Below are 23,080 nucleotides of genomic sequence, written 5' to 3' on the forward strand. Positions count from 1 at the left end.
GGTGTAATGGGCTGGTGAAAGGCACAGCACAGAGGTAAGAGCAACCCAGCAGCTGTGCCACATAAAGTAACTAGTATTTCCCTCTCTTCAAATAAATTTTGGCACACGTAGGGGCAGGCAAATCAAAGCAATTCAAACACTGCCAGAGCCCTATTGACATCTATACAGTGTGCTGCTTCTCTGTGAAAAAACTGAATTTCCTCTAAAACACTCCACAGGCTCCAAGGACAGGGAATGTGCCCTGCCACCACCCTCTCTCATCTCTAACAAACTGAGGATGTACGGGCTGGGAGAAAGGAACTAAGAAAGGAGAGGATCCTGAGGGAAGACAACCACGTGGATGATCAAGAGCAGAACAGCAAGGAGACCCTGATGCTCAAGAGCACAATGGTCCCAGAGAGAGATGAGGTGCCAGGCCTGAGCAAAGTCCAGCAAGGGCAGCATCTCACCCTGTACCAAAAGAGGGTAAATGCAGGGACAGTTCTCCAGAATTCAAGTAATCTGCAGCTCAACCGTGTCCTGAGTCAGAAGCCAACAGGGAATTTTTGCTTTCTGACCCTACGTAAATATACAGCTTCCACGTATCAAAGGATTCACAGCTGCACTAGAGCTTTTCCCCAGAGCTAGTGCCTTTTGTTAGCTCTGAGCCTCTACCTAAACCTTAAACTTGCTGCAGAAGAAGCAACCACCTTCTCTGTGCAACTCAGTTCTACAGATTTCAGTCCTGTCTCCTGTGAGTCACCATTCCTGGACCAAAGAGCTGCAGTCCACTGAGTCACTGCTTGTGCTGAAGCTGTTCTCAGGAAAAGTCTTTGATCCTCCTTGTTACACTCTTTGAATCTCATCCAGGTCTGCTGCTCTCCTTTTTGAGTGAAGGAATTGAAGTGCACAGAGTACGCAGGGTTGCCCTGGCTTCCACACACCGCCAACCCTCACTCCTGCAGCACCAAGGAAAAGCCAGGCTTCTCAAAAAAATTCTGCAGTGCTGCCACAAAGATTCTAATTTCCATCACCTAATAAAACTTAATACTAAAAATCAAATAATCATTTGCCACTTTTATTTCTTCTTTCTTTGTTTTTGTTTATTTACTTGCAAGTATGGGAACATAAGCATGGACTGGAGTGCTTCAGGTTTTGAAATGTGAAGTCCTCTCACAACATCTTTTGAAGTTTTATGGACTGCCAGACATGCACAGACCACATGCTGAGTAACACTGCTGTTCAGTGCTTCAACAAACAGCCAAACGGGAGTTGAGGGGACAAAACAAATTTGACTCTAAGTGCCCTCCTCAGTACAAGTAACTGCTCAGGAATTCTCTGCATACATCCAAAACCACTTGCACACAATCCGATGCTCATTTCCCATGCTAAAGCTCACACGTGTGTGCCCAAGAGGGGTTGAGTGTTTTAGAGCTTGCAGAGGATGGGAAGCAAACCCAAGAACCACGGGGTTCATGGCTGAACTGGCTCTGACCCCCCAGACACAGCATGAAGGATATGGCCAAGCCCCTGAGAAACATCGTGCCTGCACTTTTAGGGCAAATACCAGCAAACATCAACTATTTTCTCACAGTAGCTGACCTATGTGCAATATTTTATGACTCACGGAAAACTTGGAACAGCTGTAAGGAGCAGTCAGTAAATTTAAGCAATACCAGAGTGGGTCAGCAATTGTACTGAAACAAAAAGCTACAAACCTGAGTGATAAATTGCATGACATGCCCATAAGGGAAGGCTTCAGGCTGCTGCTGCAAAGGATCACCCATGAAGTCGGAACCACTCGACAAAGCCAATATATTCCTATGGATTTATAACCATTTTACTGCTTCTAACTAGTCCTGCCTAACTTTCTGTATCATAAACTGCAACCATTTCAGTTGCATTTTCTTTATGATTGAAAGAATGAAAATTTCACGTTTGCTTGAATTTATTACTAACTGACATCACAATTTCTACAATTCATAAATTTCCACACTGGTCAGCAAACTGTGACCCACAGAGAAAATGTTATGCTGACCTCACTGCAACAGCAATGCTAAAACTAAGACACAGAGTAATCAGTATTTTAGTAAAGGCTTTTAGATGGATTCTACTAACTGAAAAGCTAGCATTTCACTCATAAGTAAATGCTGGAGTTATGGAAAATACAAAAAAAATTAAGATTGAGTCTCTATATTGTAGACAAACACACAGGATACCAGCTCCCTGGGAGAAATGCTGCAGAGAATAAATAAGACACAATCTACGTATCTAGAGTTTATAAATATTAATTTTACATTATTTAGACTGTTTTTAGATCTAAGGAAGCTGCAGAAAATAATTTTATACTGAGAGAAAGCCAAGTGAAAGAAAACAATCCAAACAAAATCCCCAAGCTCTACAATGGAGGAACATGGTAAGACTTTTAGCCTTTGATTTCATGTAGTACCTTGAAAACTTCAGAACTCCTACTCTGCCTCAGTTGGCAGCTCCCCATGTTTAATACTCTATTTTTGTTAGTTACGAGTCAGTTTTACTGCAGGGAGAGGGAAGGAGATCTCAAGGCTTCCCAGCCCAGGAAGCCACTGCAGGCACTTTATTCTGAGTGCACACCAACACTCACCCAGCCTTAACTAAGCGTGATACTTCCAATCAGTGAGAACACAGTCACAAAGCAGCCATCCCAAAATGGCAAATAATTAAGCAGAATTGTCTCTGTTACTGGGGACTGGGGGACTGAGCCATGCCCACGAGCTCCTGGGTGAGAAGGGAGCTGTGTCCTATCGGCTCCCAGCAAGCCAAATCCTGGCATTGCAGGGAGAGGGAGCACCTAGCTGCACCCCAGAATCTCCAGTGGCACCCTTGTCTGCAGGGCTGAGCACCTCACTAACCTTTCAGAAAGGTTTGTACCCATTTAATTACAGGCACATGCCAGGGGAGAGCTCAGCACTGAGTTTTCCCCTTTCTTGCCTTGTTACGTTTTGCAATACTTAATGTTCCATAATTGATTCAATGCAATTTGTCCCAGCTGTAGCTGCAAGGTTCTGAAGGTCCACTTTGGATGAAGAGGCGGTGAAATTAGAAATGCTCAGACCACCAGTGCAATTCAGTGAACACGTCTGCCAAGGAGGAACTAAAGAATTAATGCACTGGAGACTAACCTTCCAGGAGCAGGGCAGGTTTGCTCTGAGCATTAATTCTGAAAGTAATGAGGTTGTGGTTTTCGGTTCGGTCTTTAATAGTTTTCATCATAAAAGCACTACAGTTAATACCCCATAATCAGTGCTTTCTGATCAGGAGAGTCCAATAAGCAATTTTCCATCACATACTGGAACTCAGCTACTGCTGCAATTTGAACAAAACAAACAAAACAGTGCTCCAGCCTACATCTAGCAACAGGAAACACAGACAAAGCAATCTAAATATTTCGGCTGAGGAGCCATTTGAGGGTCTAGCCACATCTTCCATTAAATTTAGCAGCCAAAAACTCCAGTTCTGCTTGGGAGTCTTCCTCATTTAGAGTTTTCTTAGTGTGTACAAACATTATCTTTTATTGTTGCTTAGCAGTGGTGACTCCCTCGCTGCCACTCCTGGTTCAGAAAAGTAAAAGTATTCCAATTTAACACCAATTAGTTTTTTATCTGTTTTCCTGGAAAAACCGTTGGGAAAAAAAAAAAAAAAAAACCAGTTTGAATTAAAATCAGTTCAGTAGGAAAGTTCAATTTTACATCCCCTCCTTAAAATGAGTGTATATGGTTATTATTAATTTCTGAATCACACCATGTGCTCCTTCCTACAGTAATTGCTAACTGAAATCAACAGCAGTACTGTCATCCATTTTAATGGGCTGGGATCACGCCACAAGACACAAAATAAAGACACTTCTTGTTTCAAAATGCTCAGGATCAAAACAAGAAAAACACAAGAGACACGCTGGGAAACCCAAAGGGATGAATTACTAGGAATTTAATTTCTCAGTTATTGCTAATATTATTGTTGACTCGCTTGTTAATGTAATGTAGCACTTACATTAAGGGATCTGTGTCAGAGTGACCCACTAATGATGATTTGTATCTACTGCCAGGATAGGCAGACATAGAATTTGGTGGTGTTCAGGGGCTATTTCCCTGTCATTTAGGGGATTTAAGGCTCTTAAGCAGTTACAGGCTTGTTTATTTTTTAATAATTAGAGCTAGCTGAATTGTAAGTCAAAGAAGACAAGCAGGATAAGGGGCCTCTGCTCTCTGCAGTGCAATTGCTGCACAAAAGAGGAGGCGGGAGGTATAGGGCTGGTTTTCTTCCCCTCCTCACCAGCTGGGGAGGCTGGAAGCACCTCCCAAGTTCTTTGCACAATGCTCCAGCTCCATCCCTCTGCAGGTACAGCACCCCCTCACCACCAAAGCACAATGAAAACTGGGATTTCCTGAGCCTCAGCTCTCTCAGAGTGTGTGGGACTGGTATTTATTCCTCACTCAGGAGCCACCAGACCTGCCTGCTGCACGTTTCCTGCCCTGCTGTGTCAGAACAGCGATGTTCTCAGCCTCGTGCTCGCAGAGCTGCTGGAACTGGGCTGCCACAGGAGCACACCCCAGAGCAAGGAGCAGATTTCCCAGTGTTTATGCCAGGCTGACACATCCTCTCAGCTTCCAGGTTAGCTTGGCCAGCCACTGGGAAGCCCTGGCAGTGCATCAAGGGCAGCTGGGGAAGGGACCATGGGGGGAGAGGGAGAATCCTCAACTTCACATAACTGAACTAGACTCAAAATGGGATCTAATGAAGCCACAAGTACTTGCAAAAATGTGAATTTCAAAAAAACAAAAAGCCCTACAGCAGATATATCTTTCCAGAAGTACTAGCTAGCATCAGGGACAAGCAAATGCTCTCTTTTGCCAGAAGAACCTGCATTCCCTGTGGAGAGCTTACCAGCACAGCTGTCCCAGCAGACCTCTCCTGGTGTGCATGGACTGAGAGAGTCACGGGGATACACCTCCAGCCAGGCTGTTCAACACCTCTTCCACCACATTTATTCTGTGTTAGGGGTCAGTGATCCTGACTGCACAACAAAGAGCACACATTTAGAAACATCAGTTTGTAAGATGAGGCAAAAACAGCTGCTTGTAATGGCAGGCATAGCTGGATGAACAGGGAAGACAGTCCTAATTCCAGTTTGGATTGGTTTTGTCTGGTTGCTTTTCCAAACAGTTTCCACCTAGGAAACTGGTATTGCTTCCTGATGGCATCTGTAAGCCCTTCTGTAACCTTTTCTGTAACCTGTAACTATACCCAGCATTCCTGGACACCAACCTCCAGGCAGAGCAGGCTGATCAACATAGGCACAACTAAAAATATTTGAGTGGCAAATAAACAACTGCTACTTTTAATCATAGGTGATGTTTCTATCTGTGCAAGTGGGTTCAAAATTCTTCTGTTATTAAGGCAAAGCAGTGAGGAACCAAGCCTGTGGCACACTCACATTATCCTGTCTCCCTGTGAGAGCCAAGACCAGCAACACATCAATAACTCTCTACCCCTCACATCTGGCTGTTTGTTTGTTTGTTTCCCAGTCAGGATCATACAGAAGCCCTCACATACCTATAGCAAACACTGGAAGGAGAACTGGGCAAGAGATATCATCCAGGCCCTTGCAGGGCAGATGCAAACCCACAGGATTTCTTGCTGCTCTTTGCTGAGCTGGGCTGGGGCTTTATCCTCTCTCCATCTCTGACTATTCAGACTGCAGGGCCAGGGACCACCTACTGTGTGCATGTTTCTACAGTCTCCGGAACAAGACTTCCATTTTTGCCGGTTCTCCCTAGGCTAGACCATAATAAATATGATTACTTTAACAATAACACACATTAATAATCGTTAATGCATTGCTTGGATTTTCCTTTGAAATGCAATCCGTGCTCTCCTCCCTCCCAGCAGTCTAATCGCTGGCTGAACTTTCTGAGTTAACTGAAAGTGCCATAGGTAAGATTTTTTTTTTCCCCACTATCAGCACTTTTAATCTTTGTGCAATTTAAAGCAAATACATCTTTCTTTGTGAATGCAAATGAGCCCAACTGTTGGGGGTTTTCTTTGTGGCTTTTGTTTTTGTTTTGGGGTTTGGGTTTTTGGGTTTTTTTTACTTTTCTCAACTTTTATTTTCTAACAGCAACCTGGCCTGGCAGCAGTAAGGCAGACATGACATAATGCTGGTTGTTAATGGCTTCATAACCCTGGCTGTCATCTCTCCCAATCAGCGAGTGCTCTTGCAGCCTCTCATGCCTCCCAAAAAAACTCACTGTGCTCCTGTGCTAGGCCTAAGTCCCAGCTCTGTATAAATATTGGAGAATAGTTTAAATTAGAGAGGACCTTTAAAGCCCATCTAGACAAAATAAGGGATGCAATAAGGGATGTATTAAACTAGATTAGGTTGCTCAGAGCCCTGTCCAACATGGCCTTAAATGTTTGCAGGGATGAGGCATCTACAGCCTCTCTAGGCAATCTGTTCCAGAGTTTTACCACCTCGTTTTAATAACTTTATAGTTAGCATAAATCAATCCTTCTGAATCACCCCTTTGCCAACCAGCTCCTTGTAAAGCCTGTGTGCCCCTGGGCTCAGGAATGGGGCTCTGCCTTGTTTAGGGCTCCAGGCTGGCTGCTCTTTCCTAGGCACCTTTGAGTTCCTGGGGCTGCAGGAGGCCACACCACTCTCAGCTTTCCAGCACCTGGCTGCAGGTCCGTACAAAGAATTCCCCTCCCCTTACTTCACATCCTCACGATTATTTCTCAGATGGGATGGGAGAGGATGGAGCAGAGCCCCACTGTGCCAAGCACAAAGCACAGAGATGATCCTTTACCCGAAGAGCTTACAGCTAAGCAGAACACCGAAAAAAAAAATCTCATTATTGACAGATTAATGGCAATCTGTTAGGGCATCCACTCCTATTAGGAGTTTCTTGAACAGAAATGTATTACAGAGTCCTTATAATTAGCTAAGGATACCGAAACTGATCCAAAAATTGAACAGCTAAAATTAAGGGCTCATCTCCACAGTAATATTACATTAAAATTGTGAGTGTGGGATGAGTACACGGGAACATTTGAAGCAGAACACACAGATGGGTAACCCCCAGGGAAGAAGTCAATGCATAGATTTCTTTTGTGGACTTCATAAAAATATGCAGCACCTATGATTTTAGAACGGGTGTTTTTAAATAACATCTGGGGATTTTCCTCTTTCAACCCAGTTCACAGAGTTAGTTTTAATACTAATACTAGAAAAACAATTAAATCACTGACAGGCTGATTGATTTCAGTTGGGTTTGGGTTTTTTTTTAATATATATTAGTACCACCTTACATATATTTATGAAAAGAAGATTTTTCACCAAATTAATTCTACTTTTGCTTGACCATCTATAATTCATTCACAATAATTAAATGTTGGCCAAACACACTGCTTAACTTCCTGAGTCAGAGAGCTTTCCTAATTGCAAGAAGTTAGCACAGGAAAGGTCATAAGTATTTGTTCTGCATGTACAAATCACATCCACACATGGGTCTCACAACAGCCTAACCATCCTTGTTCTCTCTCCCAGCTGCCATCCGAGATGGAGGAGCCTTTTGACATGCAATACAATATTTGACAGGACTGGCACTTAGATGATACCTAAGTGTATGTCAAGAAACACTACAGAGAAAAAAACCCAACTACTTCCATCCTCCTGTGATGTAAATGGGCATGCAGTCAGGCAGGCCAGTGAAAATCACACTGATTTGCATGATGTGAGCATCTGGCTCTTTTCCAAGGGTAAGGACTCAGTGCCCAAGGGCAAGAAACAGCCCGTGACAGTATTTCACATGGGCAGATGATTTCCCCTGCATTATTACTGTGTAGCTCCCACGTGCCTTCTCCCACCCTCAGGAGGGAATGATTCTGGCCTCAGCTTCAAATGGAATTATTCAGATCAAAATGAGCTTGTCCATGAAATGTTCAGGCCCCCACCTAGGGCCCAGAAAACTACAGTTGTACCATCAATGCCTGCCCTTGAGCATTAAGATTTCTGAATTCTCACACATTTATTGTGACCAGATTTGTTCCTTATCCCGTTACACAATCACCAGGACACACAGGGTGTTTAGGTCAAATGCTGCAGTCCTGACATAAAAAAAAACCTACCCCAAGCACTCAAAATTCTATTTCAATACTGCATTTAGCCATCCATTACAGACTTGGGAAAAGTGGCTAAAACCAAATGCAGAATCAAGAAAACTCTTTTGGACAGAAATGCAAAATAAATGCATTTTCAGTCGTTTAATAAAACCAACACAATCATTACAAACTACTTCCCGACCAACAGGGTGAAATTAGTTTGTTAATATGAGAAGAAGCTTGGAATTAGCTGAAAGAATACGACAGAACACAAATGGAGCAAATTCTACTTCTGTAAAAGTTAAGACCTGTAAATTTTGGAAATGACAGTCATTGGTACCTATAGAAATCTACTTATGGCTTTTGTACTGCTTAAAGAAACTTCCAAAGCTGGATAAACTGTTCCAGATTTCATACAGTTAATGTATTCTACCAGAAAATGTCTATTTCTGATGTTTTTCATTGACACACACTGATATACATTATGCCATTTGAAAAAATAGCAGCTTTGTCTGTACTTAATAACTACAAGGCGTGGGTACAAAACAGCTAAAGCGTAAAACCCTAAGGACAAGGCTTCATTGTAAGCATTAAATAATTATTACAATGCAAAATTAGTCAGAGTAATATCTCTGTTTTACTTCAAGCCATATGAGGTCCAATCCAGAGCTGAATGTACTGTCAACTCCAGTTACAATGGCATTTCACACTGTACTTTTTGCTTATCATTAAAGGGACAAAATCAATTTTTATTTTTAACTATCCCTTTTTGTTTACTAAATCCAGTTACTGATGTATTTTTAGACTTCAGACTTACCATGGCTTTATTTGGAAGTTTATTCAAATTTGTTTCTTCTTATGTGAAAAGCTCTTTACCATAAGAAATTGATGTACAGGGGAGAAACTGTGGGGTTTCTGTCTGACTTCCCCAAGAAGTGACAAATAAATACTATTAGGAGTTTTAAAATTAATAACTTTGAGGGGAAAATAATGTTAACTGCCCATTATAATTCTTACACAATAGGGTCTTGCAAGCTGGCACTATACTTTGAAATAATGCCTACATTTAAATTCAGTCAGCCTCTATATTTGCCAAAAGAAACCTGCTACATAAATTCTCCTTGGCAGAGGAGCTACAGAAATGATTCATGAAAAATGCTGCATTAGGCTGAATGTTAGCCATGAGAAACCTGTTACATACCTATCTGATTATTATTTATATTAAATAGCACCCCCATTTCAAACCCAAGAGCAGAACCTCGCTGTGCTAGATGAAAAAAAAATGAATAAATAAATGAATAAATACACCAATTGTCAGGGCCTCCTACTCCTGCCACAGCTATAGAATAGAAAAGCCCACAGTGAAAACAAGGCAGAAAAATCCTGTCAGGATCTGCCATGTGTGGCCCAGCGCCCAAACCCTACAGTGGAGGGTCCTGCTGTCCTGCAGCCTTTTCCTGGAGGAGAGGAAAAGCTCCTTGTGTACAGAACCAACTGGGTGACAGCTGAAACATGTGTCATTCTAATGGGTTCTGTCACAGCTGGGCAAAACACAGCCATGTTAGAGAGCATTTATCAAAGATATGACAGGGCTTCCCAATTATGCTGCCTTTCAACCCACTGCTTAATAAAAACATGTGAACTGATAGAACACTTTACCTCATCAACATCACTGGCAGCTGCAGACTTTCTTCAGGGAGCAACTATTCAAAAGTAACTCGACTGATCTCCAGAGTCATAATTACAGAAAGTGGAGGGATTCAAAGAAAAACCCACCTGTGCAACAAAATAATTATGTAAACTAATTTGTCTTTAAAGCAAACATTTCTGTTTTAATGAAGTTGCTTGCTTTCCTTTCCCAAGATGGGCACATTTGCTTTGTGTCAATCCTTCTGCAGCTCCCATGCAAGAAGGGGAGAGTGGCCTGAGCAGGGGCTGGAGCAAGAATTTTCAGCTGGATTTACCATTCAAACTTGGATGGCAAACTCTGCTGAGCTTTCAACTCTACTCAGTGTTTCTTACATGAGGCCTTAGCACGAATAAGACTAAAGAATGCACGACTGTAAGCGTTCAAAAGCTTGCTATGAAGACCTTATAACCCTTCAGACCCTCTGCAGTGCAGACTTTTTGCACTGATTTGAGCGGGGTCAGGAGGAATTGCAGAAACTCATGTGCCACCAAAGACACCGACAAGTTTCCACTAAACTCAGCTACAGAAACAAGCCCCCATCTTGAGCCACCCTCCAAGCACACACCAAACATCGCTCAGTTTTCCCACACACAGAAGAAATCTCCTCCAAAGTAGTCTGCAGATTTCAGTGAAACCAGGAGCTCATCCACAGTGGCTTGTTTTGATAGACTGAAGGTTAGCAAAGCATGCAAGAACATGTCCAGCATTGTTTGGAGGTATTCTGGCTGGCTTTTGGGATGTGAAACGACCTCAGCTACAACCTTCTACACAGCAGTTGTTTGTAAAGCTCAGGTTACTCAGATGGCACAGCAACATGCTGTGAGCATCTTTGTCAGGCAGGTCTTTTTTACTTCTTGCCTGTTAATGGATTTAGAGGTCTAGATTTAAGCAGTTTTGTATATATATTTTGCCTTTTGGGTCTGAATCTGGCTGTTACTGCAAATATTCACTGTGATTTTAAGTGTTAAGGAATACAGCACATGAAAAAATCTGATTATTACCTTTGTTTTTACACATTAAGAACTCCACTGCTTACAAACACTCATGTTTGCTTACCTAGCAACTCTGTGTGTTATGGACATCTGCCCTCTGTTTAGTATCAACCTGGATAACCAAACACCAAATTTCCACTGCTGAAGCTCCAAATGCTTTACATTTCACTCCTGACCATTTCACACCCTCTCTTTTACTTACAGCACAACAATAAAGTCAAAATCCATGAAATGTCCTCCTCCAGTCCCCTATTTCTTTATTTGTCTGTTTCTACACACAGAGTTGCATCTGCCTCTAAGTGAGACATCAGTGCAGGAAACTCAACAAAAATACATCTCCCTCTGGGCTTTCATGCTTTTCCCTGGGTACCAGCTCCTCTTGTGCCAAACTCAGCAGATCCAAGCGTCCACCTTTTGTCCCACCACACCACAGCACTTCAGCCTCCACCAGGTATTTGAAGTTTCTGAACCAGGAGGGCGATGCTGTAATAAACTCACTGCCACGTGTCTCCTCCCAGAACTCCTAATAAACCCCATTATGTTCAAACACATACAAAGTGCTCAGGCACACACAGGCACACACCCCTCTTTATTAGGCACTGTGGCTTTGTTTTTAAGGCAGCATGTCAGAGACCTGCACAGAATTGATTTGAGCCTCCCTTTTCAACAGGTTGTTGATTTTGTGGGGGTTTTCCAGGGGTATTTTGGCCAAACCATGAGTAGCAGAGGTGTCTGAAGGGACCTCCAGCAGAGCAGCAGCCACCCAGACACAGGATCACCATGTCAAAAATCAGATTCAAATTCTGATTTGAATTGCACAGAGTGGGCTCATGCATACAGCACCCTCATAGCCACGAACCTAATTTGGATGGAATGCCATTGCAAATAACCCATCACCTCAGTTCAGCCTTCCGTGGCCACACAGTCTTGACTGAGAATGGTCTTTTTCTAATATTCTATATGTGAAATAAAATAAACCACCCTCACAGTTTTCAGGACAAGGTGAAATCCTGGCTTGTGACTTGCCAAAACAGAACAGGAAGAATATATGCAAAAAATCCTTGTCAGCACTCTCCCGACTGCAGTGGCTACAGGCCAGATTTTTCATGATGCAATTCCCCAGAGGAGCTGCTTTTCTGGCCAGAGCCTCACCTCATCTGTGCAGAAGAAACTCCAGGGAGCTGCACAGGTGAATCTGGCTTCTCATGCTATTACGTTTTTGTCCAGAGAATTTTGTTCTGTATTTCAGCACCGTTCTTCTTAACAGCCTGTAAGGACAATTTTCTACAAGGAAAGCTCTTATTAGGTTTTGTATTGATGACCTTAGGTTATCTTTTATAGTTTAATCTACACAACCTTAGAAATCAAGCTTTGCCTGTGGTAGCCAGCCCATCAAGTCATTCGATTGTCCAGTACAACTTTCAATTCTCACAAGCAATTTGACAATTGCAAGTATTTTGCACTGCATATTATGAAGTCTGGTGCTGCAAAAATAATAAGACCTGAAATTACACCCAGCACTGAAAAAGTCTACTTATTTAACCATGAATTCTCAGGTCATTTAGATGTTTCAATAACAGGCATGCTACAGGCCAAGCTGTCATATTACTCTTTATCACAAAAATGTCATGTGCCTGTTCCCTAGCTTGCACACATGCCAGCTCTCAGACTCCCACCAAACCTTCCCCAACTCCAAGGATACACAAGCAAAATACATTATTTTAATGGATGGTTTCATAAACAGCAGAGCCCTAGAGCCACTAAATAGTGCTCTCAAGTCATTTACTATGGTTTGTAATTTATTAATAGGGATCTATGAATCTTCCTTGAGGGGAAAGAAGGAAGAAGCCAACTTAGCTCGCTGGAGGCGCAGAGCTGGATTCTGCTTCTGGTGGCTTCTGCCTCCAGCAGGTAGAAGAGGGGTACCCTACTTTTCCCTTCCAAGGCTCCTTGCTTGGCTATCCTGGGGTCAAATGCCAACACAGGATGGAAAGTTACCACCCATGGTCATCCATGTCAGCCCCTTGCCCGAGGTTTGGACGCTTGTCACAGTGACAGATGTCACTGCCGACAATTGGACTGGCCAAGTACACGTTGTGCACATCCACTGCTGAGAAAATAACTTAAAGGTGATCCAGGAGGTGAGAGGGGGCAGAGGCTGCAGGAACAACCTCAGTCACCATTGCAGGGCAGCAGGACCCTGTTAGTGCTGGGAGCAGAGAGGAGGTGGCAGGGAGAGGTGCCCAGGGACCCCGGTGAGCCCCAGGCTCCCAGCAGCAACGCCAGCTGCAGGTGGCAGCATCAAAAGGAACAGAAACCCTGACTGACCGTAAATGACATGATTTGGGGAATGTGAAGAATTTGTGAAATGTCACGTGGTTACACGAAATCATAAAATAAATCATAAAAAATAGAGAGCAGTGAAGAAGGCAGCCACCCGGCCGCGGAGGCCGGAGCGCCGCACCCACGCAGGGGTGGCCAGTTGTGCCACACCACCAGACACAATTTCTCTCCCACCTTCTCCTCCTTCACCCTCTGCCTGAATCAGCCCTGGTGGGTGGGAGCAGGGACAGGCTGGCTCAGCACTGCTCCAGAAACGTGACTTTACAACAGTTTGCACGGCCCAAGTTTAGCAACCTGTAACAATATCTCAAATCCCGCTCACTGCTGTATTTAAAGCTAGCTTTCCTTCTTGCTGCTTTTATTTCTGCACCTAATCTGCAGCTTGGAGCCAGTGTACTCTGAAACCTCACAATATTCTATAGTGTGAGGTTAACCTGCAGTAGCTCCTTAAATTACACAGATGGTTTAATACAAAGAAAAATGAGCACGTACAGGAAAGCCAGTCTGAAAGCAGATTGTGAACACTGCATTGCTTTCAGCAAGTTCAGTTCACTTCCAATTCTGACCTGATTCTTTCATAGATTTAATGAATCTGTCAGATTGATACCATGAAATGGGACAAGTGAGCAGTCAGCTTTGTTGTTCAGGCTTTGTTTTCATGTTTCCAATTAAAAACAAAACAAAACAAAAAAAAAGAATCCAAGCAATTAATGGGAAACATTAACATGTAAGAATGCAACAGCCTTTAAACATATGGGAGATTTCATCTGAGCAAGAATTTTCACTGGAGAAGATTGAGGTGAGCTCACAACTTTCAATCAAAATTCTGTGCATCAAAAAAACTTAGTTAAAGTTGGTTAGGGTTGTCACATAATAGATGAATTTACACCACTCTAGAGACTGGCTTTACTAGAATGAATTATTGATGTCTCACTTTCATCAGTGAATGACTTGCAGAAACCAGCACAGAGTACATCACACTGCTGCAAGATGTGCAGACTTAATGCAGCTTTGGAAAAGTGAGCCAAATTCTTTCTCTGAATTGCACATCAACAAAAACAAGACTGTAAAAGATACAGTTGCTTTGGAAGTGGATCAGTCTCTAAAGCATTAAAAACAACTCTCTACCTGAACCCCACTGATATTTCTGTGGCCTTATAGCTGTTTTTCCTGTTTTCAGAAGTTTTTCTCTTCCCTGCTAACTGACAGAAGCTGAACATCTATTTCAGTGGAGCTCTGCCAGTTTATACAAGCTGAGGATGTGGCCCATATTTTTATAAAGGGAGGTCCTTTCCACTGTTTTGCCATCTGCCAAGCTCTACTTTCAGCTAATTAAATAACGTCAAGTTCTAGCAGGCTTTTTCAGGCCATTAGAGTTTTCCATTTCTGGACCCCTAAGGGTACCTAGCAAGTCTGGCTTCAGGAGAACTGAGACGTGGATTCAAAGGTGCTGACAGTGCTAAGAACATTTCTAAAAGCTGGAAAATACCCTGACAGTTTGGACACTTTGTGGCTTCCACACAAAGAGAGTTTGTGGAGGATCTGTGAATGTGAGCAAACAGTCTTACACACTTGGTGGAAGTGGGGGATTGACTTCAAGCATCTGCTGTTTCAACCATGTCAGTGACCAAGGGGGTTAAGCAAGGCAGAGCCTGTGTGGCAGGCAGCTTGCTCTGGACAAACACCGAGGCCATTTATCACACTGAATTTTTATCCTCACTTCAGGCCCTCCTGCTCACTCACAGTGCTGTGGGGATGAGCAGCAAAAACTAAAAGCATTTCATTTACCTTCAACTCTGCAGCTACAAGTGTAATAAACATCCTGCAAAGTCCCTGAGATACATAAATGAGCAGTGACTCCATGTAACCAAGGGTGTCCTATCATTTGTAGCATTTTCTCTCCCTCTCTGCTATCCCTATGATAAACCCACTTACACAATTGGTCTTAAAACAGACTGTCAACAGCCAGAGCAGAGATTGTCTCATCTTGTGAGCACAAGACCTACTACAATGGAGCCCTTATCCTGCCTGCAGACTTCCAGCACTGCTATAATTCAAACACTGCTAATAACCGTGGTGCAATAGCATGACCAGGACGTGAACACGAGTAGGGAATAACCCTCTACCAACCAGAAGCTCCACAGGAATAATGGACTAGACCAGCAGTACTGAGAGAGCCTGAAACACCTTCTCATATGAGACTGTTTCAAACACATCATATTGAATGAAGCCTTTTTATCAAGATGCAGCAGCCCCACATGCCATGCCAGGCTGAAAGGGAAATTGACCTCTGCCAGCTGAAACTGTCACTGGGAAATGGAAAGGAAGGGAGGCCAAGCATGGTGGCATGGCTGAAGGACAAATTCTGCTTTCTGGTCTGCCTAGGATAAAATGACAATTACCCCAGTCTAGATCAGCCTCTCATCCACTCTACTGCCAACTAAGGAAAAAAAAAAATCAACAAACAAACCACAACAAATCAAGCATTAATGAACAAGAAAACAGTTCTTCTCACATGGCCTGTCATGCAGCACCGTCCTGGTGTGAGGCCAAACACAAATGCTGGATTGAGACACCATTAAATTTCACTGTCATTTCAATGACACACTCACACCTCCCAGTCAGCCTCTACAGAGGTGTGTGAATATGTGGACACGCCTCTATCTAAAGTTCAAACATGATTTAAATGCATCTTCCTACACCAACAAAGTTGTGTTAGTACAAATCTGAGCCCATTGTAACCGCCTGAGTCATATGAGTACACAGCAGGTATTTTAACACCACTGTGATGGCTGACATGAATAAATCTAAATCTCCAGCATATTATATGACCACAATAGATCTTCCTCTTCCCTTCCTAACTAATTTATCACGTGGAGCCAACACTCACAGATTTCCCTTGAAATGTTACTAATATAAAGGGAAATGGATAGGACCACAATGATGGACACAGCTGACCATGGTACAGCAACATCCTCTTAAAGAACAAAATTGGAGCTGCCTGGAAGAGCCCAGGTTTGCAGGGAGGCAAGTTTCCTGATGGCCCTGGATGAAGGTTTGAGAGGATGTTACAGGCAAGGGAATACCACACAGGGCAGTTTGTAAAACGGGCCCAGAAGTACAGCAGTATTTTAAAATGCAGTATATTCCTGGCAAGCCACGTACCTTAAAACTGGACATAAATCACTGCAAACTCCAACTTTTGTTTCCACAGAACTTTTTAAATGTTTTTGGTTCCACACAGAGGGCCCTGTTCAGCATCTCGCTGCCACGGCGTTTTTTCTGTCTTGACAATTCACTTCCATGAGCAGGCACGTAGCCAACTCAAATGAGACTCAACGCAGTGAAAAGCCCTTCAGGTAAACAGTGTGATAAGCTAAACTGCAAAAACGAGACAATGTTTTTGTACTATGAGGCAGTTGCTATGGAGACGGTTGCTAATTAACTGCATTCAGCCAGGAGAACAAAGGGTTTAAGGGCAGACAGGACTCTGTATCTTAGAGCGAGCAATGCATAATGTCTTATGCAATCTGCACATCTATCATATCTGGAATACCTGAGCCTTTGCTTAGGCTGAAAAATACCTCAGTGACAACAGGGGGGTTTATTCCTTTCAATTTCAACTAATTTTTAGGTAGTTAATGACTTGCCAGTATTTAAAAAACAAACAAAACCCAATGGTAAAAATAACAGGTATCACGAATCAATGCATCAGGCCAGGACTGTACTAAGCATTGAACTGTTTTGTGTTCATTCAGAGCTACTGTTTTCACAGGGTCTGCGTGGCCAGGTTTGGCAGTGAGGAGCTGCCAGGAGCTGCCCTCATGTCTGACAGAGCCAATGCCAGCCAGCTGTGAGACAGACCTGCTGCTGGTGCAGCAGTGCTGGAGGTGCTGCTCCTGAGATAACAGATTTAGGAGGGAGGGAAAAACCCCAGGCAGCTTCAGCCAGCAAGAGGGGTGAGATGTGTGAGAGGAGCAGCCAGCCAGGTCAGTGCAGGAGATGCTGCAGGCGCTGGGGCTGAGATTCCCCTGCAGCCCCTGGTGAGCAGCTGAGCCCTGAGCACCGGGAGGGCACAGGGATGCTGAAGTTTGGGAAGAGCTGCTGCTCACGGGAAGGAGTCACTTCAGAGAAGTTCAAGGAGGATTGTCCCATGGGAGGGACCCTCCACTGGAGCAGGGCAGGAGTATGGGGAGCCCTCCCCCTGAGGTGGAAGGAGCAGAAGCGAAAGTGTGCGATGAACTGATCACAGCCCTCATGTCTCATCCCCCTGCACCACTGAGGAAGAGGAAGCAGAAAAACTGGGGGCAAAGTGGCAAAGTTAGAATAACTAACTCTTCAATCCATTCCTAAATAAAGCTCCTAAAAATGAACCTTGGGCCTAAATACTGTATTCAAATTAAAATTGGCTATTCTGAACAGATACTGAATAACATAATTTTCAAGGGATCGTATTTTGGTTTAGTTTTCTATTACAACTCCTATCGATGTCTACAATGCACTGCAGGCCTACAGCCCTCTAGAAAAAGCATAAACTTGTCAGAAGTGCCATAAACCCCAGAGCAGCACATTTCCAGCTCACAGAGTGTTCCTGGGGAAGCTGCCCATGTCTACAGCATCCCCTGCAGCCCCCAGGAAGGGCTGGGGCTCCCCAGAGCTGCTCAGCCTGTTGGGTGGGCTGTGCTCAGGCCAGACCAGGCACCTCCAAAAAGGACATGGGCACATCCTCGCTCACCTCTGAAAAAAACCTCTGAAGCTGAGCTCTGTTCCTAAGTAGAAGCTGAGGAAAACAATAAAGAGCCCATTCAAAAGACCCTTCCTTTAGAGATAACAAGCCAGTGGATAAAACAGATCTGCACTAACACAAGATTTCTTTAGGTCTGAATAAATAAGGCAGCATTTTTCCTTTTTAAGTCATTATACAAATGATTTAAATAAAAACAGAACTGGGATTTTTTTTTTTAACAGGATTTAGATGCTGTCAGGATGTAAAGAGTCACAATCAATTTTGAATTTAAGTCCTTGCTAAGGGGAATGGGATGAGTTCACACCTCATATGAGGGTATTACTTCAGCAAAGCCTGCTGCACACTGAACACACAGTATATTAATTTACTACATGAAGGTTTAAGGTTTGGGGGTTTTTTTGACATTTTGAATTATGAGGCATCTGCAAACAGATCCTAAATCTGAATTGCACACGGATTTTCCACACCAGCCAATTCCGATTGCCCCTAGACATCCCCTCCAGCATTAATCACTCACCCACACTACTGTAGTTCATATTTCTTTTACAGAAACAGAGGTCTGCAAAATTCTTAAACTCTTGCCTAGAAAACAGGAATTATTACTTCTATGGCAAATTAAATTTTAAGCATAAGGGACCCAATTCTGCCTTCAGTTATACTGCCATAAATCTTTAACAATTCCATTAGATTTATAACATTGTAACTGAGGAGGAAATTGAGCCCAAGATATTTTCTAAATCGGTAATTAAATAGCAGAATTTTACTTTGGCACAGAGTAAAGACCTCTTAGGTTACTTCTTTGGATAAGGCTACATGCATTTTTGTTCCTTGAATAATAATGTTATGAACAAGTTAAATCATCCTATTTTCAGCAGCCTCTCTCTTATTCTGTACAACGACCACATCATCTCATGGAGTATCAATATGGGGCTAAATATTGCTTCAGTTTCCCATCCACTTTCTCTCTCTCTCTTCTCCATATTTAGATTCCTTGTGGCTCTCCATTATTTGTACATGGTATACAGCGCCTCGAGGACCTTTTCTTGTTTGGTTTCAAGGAACTACTATGTTAAGCAAATGTCTAATAATAACAAAATGGCATTTAGTCAACTGCCTTATTTCAGGAGCAAGGCATCCTGTGCTCACATTATGCAGAGATTGTTCTCTCAGGAAGATACAGCCTGCTCTTCCCCCACACAGGATGTGATGCAGGAACATGGCTTTGCCACAGTTGCCCTAAACTCCCCAAGGGTCACTGGATAAGCTGTGAAAAGACCCCCTTCAGCATTAAAGCTTAGATGGCACTGGGGGGAAGAGGGATCAATTCCCAGCTCTGCTATAAAACCCCTGATGACATCAGACAAGTTATTTAGTCCCTCTAGGCTGCTTTTCTTCATTGGGCAAGGGCAGCTTGTAAAACTTCCTGTCTCGTAATTTTAATAGAAGTGGGTTTTTAATGGCTATTTTACATCATTTTAATTTTTGCTCAGTATTTCCACCTCTAATGCATCTTCCCCATTATTCCCACTTTGCTAACCTCCCACGCCAGACTCCAGGCCCTCCACCACCAGCCCTGCGTGTGTCACGCTCACAGGGGTCAGTGGGAGGCTGGAACCTGGGACAACTGCTCCCAAATGGGGGCTGAGGCAGACCAAGAGCCAAAGGGCTTTCTGAGCTGTCCCACCTGTTAATGGCACTCCTCTAGCCACCCAGCTATGCAGCTCCAGTGGCCTTTTCCCGCTGCCTGGCAGGATGGAAAATTCTGCGGGCGGCTCCTCTGTGCACTATCCCTTACAGCAATTCTCCTCAGCACGCTGGTGATTGGGCCTCCTGCAGCTAAAAATACCCCGTGCAGCCCAAATATGCAGCACACAATGTATGCCTGCATACCTCACCTATCTAAATATATGCCTACATGCCTACCTAATAACAGCTACAAATATGAATCACGCTGTTTCTTCGCAGAGCACTCTCATGGGAGGTTGCTTTCAGTTGTCAAAGCAAAGGAGGATCCCAGCCGAGAAGTAGCCAATTCCTTGTGTATACATCTCCTGGCTGAGGACTCCTAAATATATTTTAATTGGCTGGAACACATTTTATTCACGCACAAAAACACATTTGCACATATAGGTATGTGCATATATTTATATACAGCTATTAGTAAATACTTCTTTCAGCATTAATTGTACTGAAAGGTTTATTGCTGATAGTCCACTCAAGGAAGAACTAAACAAATGAAAATTCAATTATTGTTCAGAAAATTAAATGCTGAAGTTACCAGGCCACATGAAGGCACCTGCTAAAATGATCCAAAGACTACTTTCACTATGGCAAATCATTAGTTATCAACTATATCCAGCCCACTGTCCCTGAAACTGGAACCCAGCTGGGCTAACATTTTCCTTTTCTCATGTCTAAGACAGGAGTGTTACCTGCTAGTTTAGGGGTAAAACTGGTGCTGAATCCAAACAGCTGAAGATGCATTTCTCATCTGTGTTCCCTACTCACTTGCATTGCTAGCATGACAAAAAACACAATTAAATAAATCTGTGATTTTTATTTAATTAATAATTTTCTTTTCCTTGTTAACCAAACACCAGTTGATGTAAAGGTAGAAGTAAGAAAAAGTGAAGCAGCTTCAGGCAAATAAGCTTCAGATGTTTTAGCTCTGCTGCAATGATTAGGCAAACTGAAAAAGCATTTTCTTTATTATATGCAAACTTGGCGTACTCTAACTAACCTGCTTCCACTCAGATTACTGGAATATGCTCCCTAACACCTCCAGGCATGTTTTCTGTGCTGCTGTCCCCAAAACCATCAGGCATCAAGGGTGACATGGTTGCCTACAGAGTAACCAAGACTCAGCCCAAGCCAAATCCATCCCTGCCTATTGGGTCCCCTCAATATGTCAATTGACTGACATCCCAGCAACTCCCACAGCGTGCAGGGCCTTCTTTCTCAGGTTTCAATTCCCTTGTGAATTTGGGATATATTGCTGTCCCTTTTACATTAGGTGTAACAAGCCATGCCACTTCTGTGTGTCTAAAAGAGCATTAATGAAACAGAATGATCACATTCATATCCCAAATTTGCATTACTTTTGCTTACAAAAACCTGTTCCTTAATCAAACAGTGTAAACACTTTGTAGGCCTAGAACAAAACCAGAAAAATTGCAGAGGATTCTTTTTCTACTAACTAAATCATTACTTCTACTGAAAGTCTGTAAACTGTTAATCTATTAGTGTCTAATTTCTTAAACTCAAATTCCAGACTTGAATGATCTGGAAGCCCAGAGCCTGAAGTGTTTCTGTCTGATGTTCCAGACCAAGTGCCCCACATGAAATTGTTTGTAGAATAGGAAAATATTCATACAATGGTATTGATGCAACTTCTCAAGGGCACCACCAAAAAAAAAATAGTAAAAAATCCTTCATGCATCTGTTAGGAAATCCCCAGAAGACTCAGATAAGATACATATTAATTTTGAATAGCAGGCTCTCGGGGAATTGTGTAAGATCATGTCACAACCACCACAGCATTTACTCTCCAACAGTTAGCCTAGGATCACCCCTGTGAGGTGTGAGATGGGACATAAAACCCACTTCTCAGGAGACTGCATGTCCCTGGAAAAACAAAGATGCTGTAAAATTTTTATTCCCACTGCTCCTTGCTCCCCACAGTGTTATTTGTTATCACACCTACATGGAGCAAATGCCCTAAGGGAACAGTGGGAACATGAGGATGAAATTTCCCTTCCAGCATGGCTCAGATGTCTCGTTTTCACAACTCATCTCACTGGCCCCTACCATAGCCTCATACTGGTCCCATGAAAAGGAATTCAAACCTTACAGCCCATCATAATGCCCAAGTGGGCCTTACTTGTCCAACTCAAGCTGTCCCCAGGTTGACTGAATGAGAAGGTGTTTGCCCTAGGAGCAAACCCAGTTTTACAAGGAATGATATCAAATCAACAAGTCAATTTTCTTTCATGCTATCTACATGCAGGCTTTTCAATTATCTTGATCTCTCAGTACTGTGCAACCAGCTAACACACTACATCACCCTGATCAAGACTGTTTTAACTACCTCCTAGCACGACAGCTATTTCTTAAAGCTGCAAAACTCTGCCTTCTGCAATTACAGCATCACAAGTTCATCTTGAGAAACCAGTGCTGGGAGAAAAACGAGCTGATACAAATGACCACCTAAATGTAGCCTGGATGTTCCAGTGAGGTTACATTACTTCAGTGCTCTCACGTTAACAGCTGCCAGCTCTGAACAAGGTATTACCAAAGGAACAATGTTCTAAAGGAAAGACACAGTCTTATGCTGTTTAGCATGGCTGTTTAAACAGGATTAGATACTAAATGACTCTGAAGTGGACAAATGCCTGATCTGAACCTGCCCTGGTAGCTTCCACTTAGTTTCAGGTAAGAACTGATGTTGCCGGTACCTCCTCTCAGTCACACTTTTGTTGTTCCCATGAACAGGCTATACACAACTTTCTGCCAATTCCCTTTTATATGGGTGACTGAAGAGAACACGTTTAGTAGAGAGAGGACACAGCCCAAGTGCTAAAAATTACTTTCAAAGTATGTCCTGCTCTTTCTGGCACATAATTTTTTTTTTTTTTTTCAGTAAAACTTTCTAGTATACATTCCCGTTTCCTTTGGAATGCATAATCCTCCCAACCCAACACAGCCAGTGGAATACTCAATCCATGGTTGTGCCATGAACCTTCCACAACATTACTGACATTTCCAGCTGTGGTGCTTACCTCAGCCTGCTCTCCTCTGCCTGCTCCCCAAGTAGGAGCTGATACCCTTCACTGTCCCACCTAGATTTTCTCTTTAGTATAGCAGGTTATGGCAGAGAGGTAGAAAAAAGAGAAAAAAATTTCTCTGTCTTATGAAGACTCTGCCACTTTATCTCAAAGCACTGACAACTTTCTCTTGAAAGCTCAAGGAGAAAGATTAAACCCTGTTCCCCCAGATTTCAGAAATCCTCGAAAACGAGCAAGCCCAACAGCCCCTCCTTTCCACAGGCTGGGCTCACAAAACCAGATCTTGCCCTCTTGAAAGCACGGCCTGGTGATGTTGCAAGAACTTCACCACACTGCAGAAACAATCTCATGCAGATTTGCTCATAACCCAGGCAGTTTCAGCAGCGACTTCTCCGGCACACACGCG

The 23,080-nt window shown here is 43.1% G+C and overlaps 1 protein-coding gene across 12 annotated transcripts in view; it reads right to left on the reverse strand.

Moving 5' to 3' along the window:
- TEAD1 (TEA domain transcription factor 1) overlaps positions 1-23,080 on the reverse strand; it is a 153,222-nt gene that overhangs the window by 72,114 nt on the left and 58,028 nt on the right. For 2 of the 12 annotated variants that reach the window (XM_072929483.1, XM_072929480.1), the window contains exon 2: positions 4,903-5,032. The exons of the other annotated variants lie outside the window; for them this stretch is intronic. The gene's annotated coding sequence lies outside the window, so the exon portion shown is untranslated. The remainder of the gene's footprint in view (positions 1-4,902; positions 5,033-23,080) is intronic. 12 annotated transcript variants of the gene reach the window in all.

Source organism: Taeniopygia guttata, chromosome 5 (genome assembly GCF_048771995.1).
Source record: "Taeniopygia guttata chromosome 5, bTaeGut7.mat, whole genome shotgun sequence".
NCBI classification, from domain to species: Eukaryota; Metazoa; Chordata; class Aves; order Passeriformes; family Estrildidae; genus Taeniopygia; species Taeniopygia guttata.